The sequence below is a fragment of the Staurois parvus genome, unplaced genomic scaffold (genome assembly GCF_062004578.1).
Source record: "Staurois parvus isolate SC_StPar_1 unplaced genomic scaffold, SC_StPar_1.0 ptg000213l, whole genome shotgun sequence".
NCBI classification, from domain to species: domain Eukaryota; kingdom Metazoa; phylum Chordata; class Amphibia; order Anura; family Ranidae; genus Staurois; species Staurois parvus.
In genome coordinates this window covers 2,150,800-2,164,265 of record NW_028318009.1, presented here as the reverse complement: position 1 = coordinate 2,164,265, position 13,466 = coordinate 2,150,800, and positions in this window count along the sequence as shown.

Here is a 13,466-nt window from a genome sequence, read left to right as displayed (position 1 = left end):
GGACGCTGAACAGGTTCCACAACAATGCAAGTTCCTAATGGCCCCTGCACATGTCCAAAGACTCGAATCTGTGATATGATAATTTTGAGCTTTTATGTCGTGCCCATCACTCTCTTTTCTGTTGGCCCAACAGTATGACAAGTGGCTTTGATGCCCAACTCCTGGAACTTTAAGATTATCCCTTGCAGTGTCCATCACTGGTTCTTTCCATTGGCCCATTAATACGATAAGTGGCTCTGAAACCCAATTCCTGAAACTTTAAGATTATCCCTTACAGTGTCCATGTAGTGTCCACCATTGGCTCTTTCTCTCACCTTTCCATTGGCTCTTCAATACGACAAGTGGCTATGAAGCCCAACTCCGGGAAATGTTAAAATGACCCCTTGCAGTGTCCATGTAGCGTCCATCACTGGTTCTGTCTCTTTAATTTCTATTGAGCCATCAATATAAGTGGCCGTGAAGCCCAGCCTCGGGAAAGTTTAAAATGATCCCTTGGAGTGTCCATCACTGGTTCTGTCTCTTTCCCTTCTACTGGCATACCAATATGACGAGTGGCCTTGAAGCCCCACTTTGGGAAACTTTAACATTTTCCCTGGCAGTATCCATCACTGGTCCTGTCTCTGTCCTTTCTATTGGCCCATCAATATGACAGGTGACCTTAAAGTCCAACTCTGGGAATATTTAAAATGATCCCTTGCAGTGGGGCCACAGATGCATTGCATGGGTTAACTGTTTGGTTTGTTCAGGCGAGAGAAGAAGCGCACTTACATCCTTGTTCATCTGCTTCCCTGGCAAATGGTGCTCCCCCATGCTCTAGCTGTGGAATTTCCCTCTACGTCATCAGGTCTAATGCAGAGCTATGGGCCCTGTATTGGTCTTGATGTTGTCAAGACCTTAGACACTGAAGCATCTAAGAAAGCCCACACTGACCCCTGTAGTTACAGATACTGTGGAGCAATTTATCATCGAAGTTCAACAGAGAAGCACTGATGCCATTCAAGCCAGGTCTCAGCATTCTCCCTTTTTCGTGTGCACCCGTACGATGTATTCATTATAGCTTAGAGAGGATGTAAGGCTACCAAGCAAGCTAGTGAGAAAGCATGAGCATGAAAAACTGCCATGAACGTGAAAGTGTTTTTGCTGCAAACTTTAAGGATGAATTACTCCACAGTGACTGGGGCTACAGAGGTCAGCGAGGGCTTATTGCATATCGAAGCTTATTTGCTGCTTGTAAATTATATGGATATATTTGATTTTCCATACCCAGGCCACAGTTCTACATAAATAGATAAACTGTTAGGATAGGAAACATCATTTTGATATTGTCTAGCAACAGTACAAGTGCACACATTTTATATTATATTTTTTACTAACTCCCTCAGGCATCAGCTAATAAACAGCCCTTGTCCTGACACCATCATAGTTTTTGTGTCTGTGCTTAATGTTTTCATTACATCCTGATGGCAGCATACCTTACATAGAGTAGAAAAGGAAAATGTCATACTAAAATACAGAAGAAAAACAGTTCAACTATGACATGGCGTAAAAGATGGCCATACATGGTTCAGTTTTTTTGTTAAGCCTGCTGAACTCAAATAACTGAACCAATTTCCCTATCCAAACATTTGAGATGGATGGGGGAAACCTCCCGTCACTGTATTCTGAAAGCAGTAATCCCCCGCCATCAGAATTAGAGATGAGCGAATTATTCAAAAATTCGATTCGGCTGATTCGGCGAATTCGCGGAATAAATTTGATTCGAATATATTCGCTGCAAATTTAACTTCTAAAAAGGGTGTTTCTAGGCTGCAGAGAGCCTTTATATTAGTGCAGAACACTGTACCTTTAATTTAAATGCCCTTGGAGTCTGCTGGGGAAGAGAAATAATACTGTCAGTCAGTATGACATGCAGATGAGTGCCGTCGATCTTAGAATCACCGCACACTTCACTCATTTGGGCAGTCACGGGGCCAAAACCAGAGTGTGGAGCCACAGTGTGGCGGTGGAGGCAGCAGCAATGGGAGGCCATACAGCACCCTATGAAAAAATGGAACCCACCAGCAGTGTGAGGAGACCTAAAAGTGGCACATGGCAGAGTGTGGCGATGGAGACAGCAGCAATGGGAGGCCGTACAGGGACCCATGACACACTCTGGACCTGGCAGCAGCATGAGGAGGCGGTACAGGGGCCCATGACAGATTACGGGCCTGGCAGCAGCATGAGGAGTCGGTACGGGGGCCCATGGCAGATTACGGGCCTGGCAGCAGCAATGGGAGGCCATACAGCACCCTATGACAAAATGGAACCCACCAGCAGTGTGAGGAGACCTGAAAGTGGCACATGGCAGAGTGTGGCGATGGAGACAGCAGCAATGGGAGGCCGTACAGGGACCCATGACACACTCTGGACCTGGCAGCAGCATGAGGAGGCGGTACAGGGGCCCATGACAGATTACGGGCCTGGCAGCAGCATGAGCAGTCGGTACGGGGGGCCCATGGCAGATTACGGGCCTGGCAGCAGCAATGGGAGGCCATACAGCACCCTATGACAAAATGGAACCCACCAGCAGTGTGAGAAGACCTGAAAATGGCACATGGCAGAGTGTGGCGATGGAGACAGCAGCAATGGGAGGCCGTACAGGGACCCATGACACACTCTGGACCTGGCAGCAGCATGAGGAGGCGGTACAGGGGCCCATGACAGATTACGGGCCTGGCAGCAGCATGAGGAGTCGGTACGGGGGCCCATGGCAGATTACGGGCCTGACAGCAGCAATGGGAGGCCAAACAGCACCCTATGACAAAATGGAACCCACCAGCAGTGTGAGGAGACCTGAAAGTGGCACATGGCAGAGTGTGGCGATGGAGACAGCAGCAATGGGAGGCCGTACAGGGACCCATGACACACTCTGGACCTGGCAGCAGCATGAGGAGGCGGTACAGGGGCCCATGACAGATTACGGGCCTGGCAACAGCATGAGGAGTCGGTACGGGGGCCCAAGGCAGATTACGGGCCTGGCAGCAGCAATGGGAGGCCATACAGCACCCTATGACAAAATGGAACCCACCAGCAGTGTGAGGAGACCTGAAAGTGGCACATGGCAGAGTGTGGCGATGGAGACAGCAGCAATGGGAGGCCGTACAGGGACCCATGACACACTCTGGACCTGGCAGCAGCATGAGGAGGCGGTACAGGGGCCCATGACAGATTACGGGCCTGGCAGCAGCATGAGGAGTCGGTACGGGGGCCCATGGCAGATTACGGGCCTGGCAGCAGCAATGGGAGGCCATACAGCACCCTATGACAAAATGGAACCCACCAGCAGTGTGAGGAGACCTGAAAGTGGCACATGGCAGAGTGTGGCGATGGAGACAGCAGCAATGGGAGGCCGTACAGGGACCCATGACACACTCTGGACCTGGCAGCAGCATGAGGAGGCGGTACAGGGGCCCATGACAGATTACGGGCCTGGCAGCAGCATGAGGAGTCGGTACGGGGGCCCATGGCAGATTACGGGCCTGGCAGCAGCAATGGGAGGCCATACAGCACCCTATGACAAAATGGAACCCACCAGCAGTGTGAGGAGACCTGAAAGTGGCACATGGCAGAGTGTGGCGATGGAGACAGCAGCAATGGGAGGCCGTACAGGGACCCATGACACACTCTGGACCTGGCAGCAGCATGAGGAGGCGGTACAGGGGCCCATGACAGATTACGGGCCTGGCAGCAGCATGAGGAGTCGGTACAGGGGCCCATGGCAGATTACGGGCCTGGCAGCAGCAATGGGAGGCCATACAGCACCCTATGACAAAATGGAACCCACCAGCAGTGTGAGGAGACCTGAAAGTGGCACATGACAGAGTGTGGCGATGGAGACAGCAGCAATGGGAGGCCGTACAGGGACCCATGACACACTCTGGACCTGGCAGCAGCATGAGGAGGCGGTACAGGGGCCCATGACAGATTACGGGCCTGGCAGCAGCATGAGGAGTCGGTACGGGGGCCCATGGCAGATTACGGGCCTGACAGCAGCAATGGGAGGCCCGTAATCTGCCAGCACCCTATGACAAAATGGAACCCACCAGCAGTGTGAGGAGACCTGAAAGTGGCACATGGCAGAGTGTGGCGATGGAGACAGCAGCAATGGGAGGCCGTACAGGGACCCATGACACACTCTGGACCTGGCAGCAGCAAGAGGAGGCGGTACAGGGGCCCATGGCAGAGTGGCGAAGCGTAAGCAGCTTAAATTGAAGGCCATACAGAGGCCTATGTTAAAAATAATAACATGTTTGGGGCATGATTCATGGCGGATTTAGTCAGTTGTGTCAGGAACTGGTGGTTTGAAATCCAGACTAATCCACGCCTGATTCATTTTCACAAACGTGAGTCTCTCCACACTTTGGGTGGACAGTCGTGTCCGCGGAGTTACAATACCTCCTGCCGCACTAAACACGCGCTCCGATGCCACGCTACTGGCCGGGCATGACAGCCTTTCAAGGGCAAATTCAGCTAGTTGGGGCCAAAGGTCAAGTTTTGTTGCCCAGTAGTCAAGGGGATTGTCTACCTCGGTTGGCAGGGTGCTGTCCAAGTAGGCCCAAGCCTGTTGTTTGAGGTCCTGCTCCAGGTCCACCTGATGCTGCTGCGGCTGGTTAGTAGTTTCCTCACTGCGCTGGCGAAGAAAGCTACTCATCATCGACTGCAGACTGAGGCAGCCGCTGCTGGTGGAGCTGCCACTGCTCCTACCACCCCACCCCTCCCCTGCTGCCATGGCAGCGGAACGCGAGCGCACAGGGCCCACAGTGTCTGAGGATGGACGTTGGCGCAGAAAGGCAGAGACCAACTGACTACATAGGTGGTTTTTATAGTACGTTATTTTGGCCTCCCTCTCAGCAGGTGTGAAAAAGGCCACCATTTTTGAACGGTAGCGAGGGTCCAACAAGGTGGACAGCCAAAAGTCATCCCTCTGTCTGATGGTTATTATTCGGCTGTCGCTACGCAAGCAACCGAGCATGCTATGGGCCATTTGTGCCAAGGAATGCGAGGGACTCCCTGCCTCCATCTCCACAGCATACTGCCACGGTGCGTCTGGGTCCTCTGTCTCCTCCTCCTCCTCTACCAGATGCTCCTGCTCCTCCACTCCTGTCCGCTGAGTGGAAAAACCACCCATTTCACTCAATAATTCCTGAGCACCAATGTCCTCCTCTACCTCCTCCTCTTCTTCCTGTCCTGCCCCCACAGGGGTCATGTGGCGTTGAGATCTGTGCGCCACGTCTACCGCACCCTGACCAGCCATTGTTAACAGCATTTGTTCCAGGACGTGCAACAGAGGAATGACGTCGTTCATCCCATAGTCCTGCCGACTCACGAATAGCGTGGCCTCCTCAAAGGGCCTGAGCAAGCGGCAGGTGTCACGCATGAGCTGCCAATGGCTGACATCTAAGTTACACAGGGGAGTACCTTTATCCGCTTGTAACATCAGGAAATCGGTGATGGCCTTTCGCTGTTCGTAAAGGCGGTCTAACATATGTAGGGTTGAATTCCACCTTGTTGCAACGTCGCAGATCAGGCGATGCTGTGGAATTCCGTTCTGCCGCTGCAGCTCAAGGAGGGTGTGCTTTGCGGTGTAGGAATGGCTGAAATGCATGCAAAGTTTACGTGACATTTTAAGGATGTCTTGCAGTGGGATGGTGGATTTTAGGAACCGCTTGACAACCAGATTGAACACGTGAGCCATGCATGGCGCATGGCACAACCTTCCTTGACGCAGAGCAGACACCATGTTCTTTCCGTTGTCGGTCAACATGGTTCCGATTTTCAGTTTGCGCGGAGACAGCCATCTGTCGATTTCTCTGTTCATTACACTCAGAAGTTCCTCCCCTGTGTGACTACGTTCGCCAAGGCATACCAGGTGCAGCACAGCGTGACACCGTTGCACCCTGCACATGTGATATGCCGGTTGGGTAATGGGACTTGGCACGGGGGTGGCGGCTGAGGACACGGCGGAAGAAGAGGTGGTAGAGGCGGACATCTTTGCTGGACCAAGGACGTGCAAACGTGGAGGCAAAAACGGCGTGACCTGTCCAAGTTGCTGGTGCGGCTGTGCCGGCACCACGTTCACCCAGTGGGCCGTAAATGACATGTACTGTCCCTGACCGTAGTTACAGCTCCACACGTCGGCGCTGCCGTGCACTTTGGCAGAGACCGACATGCTCAAAGACTGGCCCACCATCTCTTCTACATGTGAATGCAGGGCTGGCACTGCCTTTTTGGCGAAGAAATGCCGGCTTGGCACTCTCCACCGCGGCGCGGCACAAGCCATCATTTCTCGGAAAGGTGCTGAGTCCACCACTTGGAAAGGGAGGGACTGCAGCACCAGCAACTTGGACAGGAGGACGTTCAGCTTCTGCACCGTCGGGTGCGTGCTCGCAAACTGTTGTCTCTTGGAAATGGATTCCAAGAAAGACTGCTGACGGAATCCGTGAAGAGGAGTAGCAGGAGAAGGAGCATCAGAACGAGCGGAAGATGCCAACGAGCGACAACTCCCCTCAGCAGAGGTGTTGGAGCCTTGACTGGCTGATAGAGGGCGATTGACGTCGGGTGACGGAGCAAGTAACGGAGCGGGTGATGGAGCGGGGGCTGGGGCAGGCAGAACCGCCGTATCTTTATCACGGTTTTCCCAGGCCACCGAATGGCGACGCTGCATATGCTGACGCAACGCTGTAGTCCCAACATGGGCCCCCTGGCCACGCTTGACTTTCTGGCCACATAGTCGACATACGGCTACGTTTACTTCCTCGGGTGGCTTGACGAAAAATTGCCACACCGCCGAGTAGGAAACTTTGCCCCCGCTACTCCTCACTGGCTGACTGCTACTTCCTCCGTGCACACCGGCACCACTACTGGCCGTGGTGGTAGGCTGCAGTGGAGCTGGTGCTCTACTCCGTGGCCCTTTGCCTCCACTGACACTGCTGCGACCCTGCTGCCTCCTGGGCAACCCACCGACTGTTTTGCTCGCTGCCAAGCTGGCACCCTCTTCTCCTGATGATGCGGAAGCAATAGCCTGATGACGACGAGGCTGCCAAGTGCGATCAGCCTCATCATCATCAATTAGGGTCTCCGCCTCACTACTAGCCCCCTCGGCTGCGTGTGGGTCAGGAGACAGACCTGTCTCTAGACCGGCTACCGAGCCACTCTCCTCGCCAGTACTTCTTCGCCTGGCTGCTGAAGAGGCGGATGTCTCCCCCCGTTCCTGACCGCCCTCTGTTAGCTCTTCCTCACTGTACAGTGGGGCTGAGCCCACAGCATGCGATACTTTGCTTGGTGAGGGTACACCAAAGGACAGGGGCAGGTAGAGGACACGTGATTTCAGTGGGCTTGCTCCCGGGCCATGCCAACTAACGGTTGTGTCTGACGTACCCACCGACCGTTGGCTGTAGGTGTCAGAGGTGACCTGGGAAGAGGAAGACGACCGAGCCAACCAATCGATGACGGCAGGGTTGTCGGTGGAGACACGACCGCTGGATGACACCGGGAGCACTGGCCTCTGGCTGCGACTAGTGCTGCCTCGACCCCTTCCTCTGCTGCCACGTCTGCTCGCTCCTGAAACATTGCCTCCTCTGCCACTCCTCTGCGTGTTGTCTGACATACTCTTTAATTCAACGATTCTGTGTCCCTGAGTAACGATTCTGTGTCCCTGAGTAACGATTCTGTGTCCCTGAGTAACGATTCTGTGTCCCTCAGTAACGATTCTGTGTCCCTGAGTAACGATTCTGTGTCCCTGAGTAACGAATCTGTGTCCCTGAGTAACGATTCTGTGTCCCTGAGTAACGATTCTGTGTCCCTCAGTAACGATTCTGTGTCCCTCAGTAACGATTCTGTGTCCCTGAGTAACGATTCTGTGTCCCTGAGTAACGATTCTGTGTCCCTGAGTAACGATTCTGTGTCCCTCAGTAACGATTCTGTGTCCCTGAGTAACGATTCTGTGTCCCTGAGTAACGATTCTGTGTCCCTCAGTAACGATTCTGTGTCCCTGAGTAACGATTCTGTGTCCCTGAGTAACAATTCTGTGTCCCTGAGTAACAATTCTGTGTCCCTGAGTAACGATTCTGTGTCCCTGAGTAACGATTCTGTGTCCCTGAGTAACAATTCTGTGTCCCTGAGTAACAATTCTGTGTCTGTCCCTGAGTAACAATTCTATGTCCCTGAGTAACAATTCTGTGTCCCTGAGTAACAATTCTGTGTCCCTCAGTAACGATTCTGTGTCCCTCAGTAACGATTCTGTGTCCCTGAGTAACAATTCTGTGTCCCTGAGTAACGATTCTGTGTCCCTGAGTAACGATTCTGTGTCCCTGAGTAACGATTCTGTGTCCCTGAGTAACGATTCTGTGTCCCTCAGTAACGATTCTGTGTCCCTGAGTAACGATTCTGTGTCCCTGAGTAACGATTCTGTGTCCCTGAGTAACGATTCTGTGTCCCTCAGTAACGATTCTGTGTCCCTGAGTAACGATTCTGTGTCCCTGAGTAACAATTCTGTCTCCCTGAGTAACGATTCTGTGTCCCTGAGTAACGATTCTGTGTCCCTGAGTAACGATTCTGTGTCCCTGAGTAACAATTCTGTGTCCCTGAGTAACAATTCTGTGTCCCTGAGTAACGATTCTGTGTCCCTCAGTAACAATTCTGTGTCCCTGAGTAACAATTCTGTGTCCCTGAGTAACAATTCTGTGTCTGTCCCTGAGTAACAATTCTGTGTCCCTGAGTAACAATTCTGTGTCCCTGAGTAACGATTCTGTGTCCCTGAGTAACAATTCTGTGTCCCTGAGTAACGATTCTGTGTCCCTGAGTAACAATTCTGTGTCCCTGAGTAACAATTCTGTGTCCCTGAGTAACGATTCTGTGTCCCTAAGTAACGATTCTGTGTCCCTAAGTAACGATTCTGTGGCCCTAAAGTCTCTGTGGCCCTAACTCTGTCCCTAATACACAGAGGTCTGTCTCTCTTGAATGACCGGAGGCTAATGGAGAATTGTAAGATGGCCGCAATTTATAGCTCCACCATTACACAGTGCTGGCTGGCTGGCTACTGATTGGCTAATGCGATCACATGTCATGAATGAATGCATTATGGGTCAGCTCGCCTTGTCTGCGCTTCCCCGCTCCGTCGCCACACATGTCGCCGCCATTTTTGGGAAAATTCGATTCGTGCATCCGAAGTTTGCTAATTTTCGGATTCGGCGCGAATCGAATTTTTCCTGATCTTCGAAACGAATTCCACTTCGCCATGTTCGATTCGCTCATCTCTAATCAGAATACACTGATCGGTGCTGATCAAGGAAAAAATTTACCAACAAGCTGGTTTAGGAGAAGTCTTCTTATGAATGGGGACGGCCATACATGCATCGAAATTTGGCTGGTTCCTGCTGAACCTACTGAATTGTGATCCATTTTGGCCAGCTTAAGAATGGACATTTAAGAAGGGACTAATTAGTTCCCAATTTTGTAGACCTGTTCTGAACAGTTGGATAGGACTAGGCTGGCTCCCCATAATTAGTAGGTCATTTCTTTACAGGCTTACATTTCCAAAGCATTATTGGTTTTATCCAAAGTGCTCTGTTTAGATGCATACATTACTATTTGGTGGATGTTAGCAGGTTGCTGGCATAAACAAATCCCAACCAGGAATGTACTAACCCCTTCGTAACATCTTTGTGTGCTGACCTGTTGTAAAAGATAAAGTAGGCTGACATTGTTAACAATTACTGAAAATACTCGGCTTCTATGCTGATGCAATGGGGGTTATTTACTAAAACAGGAGAGTGCAAAATCTGGTGCAGGTCTGCACAGAAAGCAGTCAGCTTCCAGGTTGTATTGTCAAAGCTTCACTGAAAAAGTTGAAGTTAGAATCTGGTGCAGCTGTGCATGGCAGCCAATCAGCTTCTGAGTGCTCCAGTTTTTTGTACATCTCCCCCAATTACTGCAATACCCACAGTGACCCAAAACACGTGTAAAAAACGTACTTCAAAGCTGATTCCAAGTTTGGGGGTGGGGGGGTAATAAATAACCTAGCCAATTCAACCCCCTTTGAATAATCTGTACCTTTAATTTAAAGAAAAATCTATCTAAATGCCCCGAACTTTTGCCTAATATTAACTAGACCAGAGTCTTCTTTCTTCAGACTTGTGGGCTAGGAGAATCTAGAGCAGCGGCCATTAAACTTTATAAACAAAGGGCCAGTTTGCAAATGATAGCCTCGGCTGCCCCGCGTCTCTGCCTCCTCATTGGCTGAGACTGTCAATCACAGCCAGTCAGCCAATGAGGAGAGGGGGGTGGGGCCAAGCCATGGCTCTGTGTGTGAATGCACACACGGAGCAGCAGGTGCCCCCATAGCAAGCTGCTTGCTGTGGGGGCACCCGACAGGACAGAGGGGCCAGGAGAGCCTGCGGGGGACCCGAGAAGTGGAGGATCCAGGCTGCTTTGTGCAAAACCATTACACACAGCAGGTATGCGTAGACATGTTTGTTATTCTTCCTACAATTATCTAACAAAAACTCAAATATCAGTTTTGGGTGGACTAATCCTTTAATAAGACAAGTAACTAATTTCAAAGCAGAGCACCCCAAAATAACTAACAAAATAATTAAATAAACAGTTAAGTTAATGATATAACAAAACAAATCTCTGATTGGTAGGTGTGGGTTATGGCACTTTATTTAGGTACACTAAGGAATGGAAGTTTTTGCTTTTTACCACCAAATCCAACATGGAGTCTCCTCTAGCTCATGCCTGGAAAGATGTTATGGTCTCATCAAGGGAACAGATTTCAGGCTGTCACATTCATCAGGTGCTCAGGTTATTCAACTTTCCAGCAATGGAGCACTGCCACTGATGATCAACACTTTTCCGTACATCCTTTTTCTACTGCCTCTGTAAAACCAAACTGTATCTCTACGTAAAGATTGTATGTCTTTGTATATGCATGAAGGTATCTATCATTTTTAGGTAGGTGTAGCTAGTCATATACAGCTGGACTTGTTCTACAATGTTGAAGACATCTTCAACATTACAAAACAAGTCTACTTAAGTATGACTAGCTACTACTAGCTATGGATTTGTAGTATTTTGAACACACAGCAGCACAAATAGCCAGGTAAATATGAAAATGTGCTGGCCATGTTACTTTCTGTGGTGCTGCAATTCTCAAAAGGCCATACCTTGCTGCACAGTTTTTTGCTCTTTTCACCCTATCTATAAATTTTAATCTTCATGTTCTCTCTATTTCTTTTATATCCTCTCCAACATCACTGATCCATCTCTTCTTTGGTCTTTCTTTCTGTGCATCCTTATCACATGGCCAAGCCATTTAAGACCCAGGCTTCTTATATCCTATTGTTGGGTGTTCGAAACGTTTGTATGATTCTTTACTGGTACAGATTTTCCATTCTCTGTTTATTTACTCCTCTCCAGAAAGTAGATATACACACAAGTGCATATGTACATGAATAGCCCCAAATCACTGGTGTCGGAGGGATTGTGGCCCCCAGGGGAGAATAGCCCCTCAAATCAATGTCATTGGGATAGTGGTCTCTAGGAAAGAATAGCCCCCAAGTCATTGGTGTCAGTAGGATAATAATCACCAAGGAAGAATAAATCCCTAAATCTTTGGTGTCAGTGGGATAGTGAACCTCAAGAAAAATTTGTCCTTTAAAACATTGGTGTCAGTGGAATAGTGGCCTTAGGGAAGACTAGCCCCTCAATTCATTGATATTAGTTAGATAGTGGTCCCTAGGAAAGAATTGCCCCCAAATCATTGGTGTAAGTAAGATAGAAGTGACCAAGGAAGAATAGCTTCCTAAATCATAGGTATCAGTGGGATAGTGAACCTCAAGAAAAGATAATTGTTCAAATCATTGGTGTCAGTGGACTAGAGGACTCAGGGAAGACTAACTCCTTAGTTCATTGATGTCAGTGGGATAGTGGTCCCTAATAGAAAATAGACCCCAAATTAATGGTGTCAATGGAATAGTGGTGACCAGGGAAGAAAGCTCCCTAAATAATCGATGTCAGAGGGATAGTGAACCCCAATAAAAAATAGTGTTCAAATCACTGGTGTTAATGGAATAGTGACCTCAGAGAAGACTAGTTCCTCAAGTCATTGGTGTCACATCAATCCACCCATGGTACTTTCATTCAAAAAGGGTAGTAATACCCTGGCTTTTTGGGGGATGCAGTAGGAAGGGGCCAGTACAAGTAAGAATCTTTGGCTGAAAGAAAGGAGGTCATGGCCTGGCAGTGGGCCATGGCCCGGTGGTTGAGAACTATCTATCTATCTATCTAGTCCTCCCGCTAAGCTACTGACACACTATATATCTAAATATGTAAATACTGAACACACAGAAGCCCTGGGTATATATAATAAAACATATGCAATATAAAATAACAATAACATGAATGCCAATAGCTAATTCAAGGAGGAAAAAACATTATTGCAAGTAACAACCGATAAACTGCTTGATGTCCTGGATCAGCTGTGACAAGTAGATTATAATTGGTTGCTTGTAGGAATACTGTCCGTTTTTACTATTTAATACACTGCACCAGGATACACCCTATATCAATGCAGCTCAGAGACCTGCAGGCATAATAAAGCTTTGTGGATTTATTGGACCCTCCTATCCCTGGGACGCATATTTAAAAACATAAAAAGATGCAAATTTAAGCCAATTTTTTATATGTTCTTGTAAAAACTATTTGTTTTTAGTCTTGTTAACTATACTAAATAAAAGATCATCTCTTTTATTATTTTTTGAAATTTAAGGGAGTATTATTACTTGAGTAGTCTTCAAACAGAATCATATTGAACCTGAGTCTTGCAGAGTTGTACAGGCTCCTCTCCTACACTGAAATTGCCTACACTGATGTTACTGCACACTGTGAGCTTCTTACAATGTGCACTAGAAGCTGTGGCAGGTCAGACAGGTCCCACCTCATTTCCATCCAGAATCACCTAGCCCTTTAAAGCCTGTAGTCTCTGAACTTGTTGCATGTCTGTAATCTCTGCCAGCTTTCTCAAGCATGACATTCATTGAATGTCAGGGCATAATGAATTTTACAACATGACATCCCATGATGCTATACAGAAGTATAGCACAAAAGAATGAGAGTACATTAGATAATACACACACAGAAAATGATTAAAATAACAAGAACATGCAGGTGTACATCAGACATAGCACCAACCATAACTCATCGAGACATGGACTCCACTAGACCTCTGAATGTATGCTGTGGTACCAGCATGCCCTCAGTAGCAAATCTAGATTGGACTTGCTGGCAGCATATCCCACAGATGATAGACTGGACTGAGATTTGGACAATTTGGAAGCTAAGTCAACACCTCAAACATGTAGTGTTCCTTAAACCATTCTTGAATTCATCAGACCAGACCACCATCTTCTATTGCTCTGTGGTCCAGT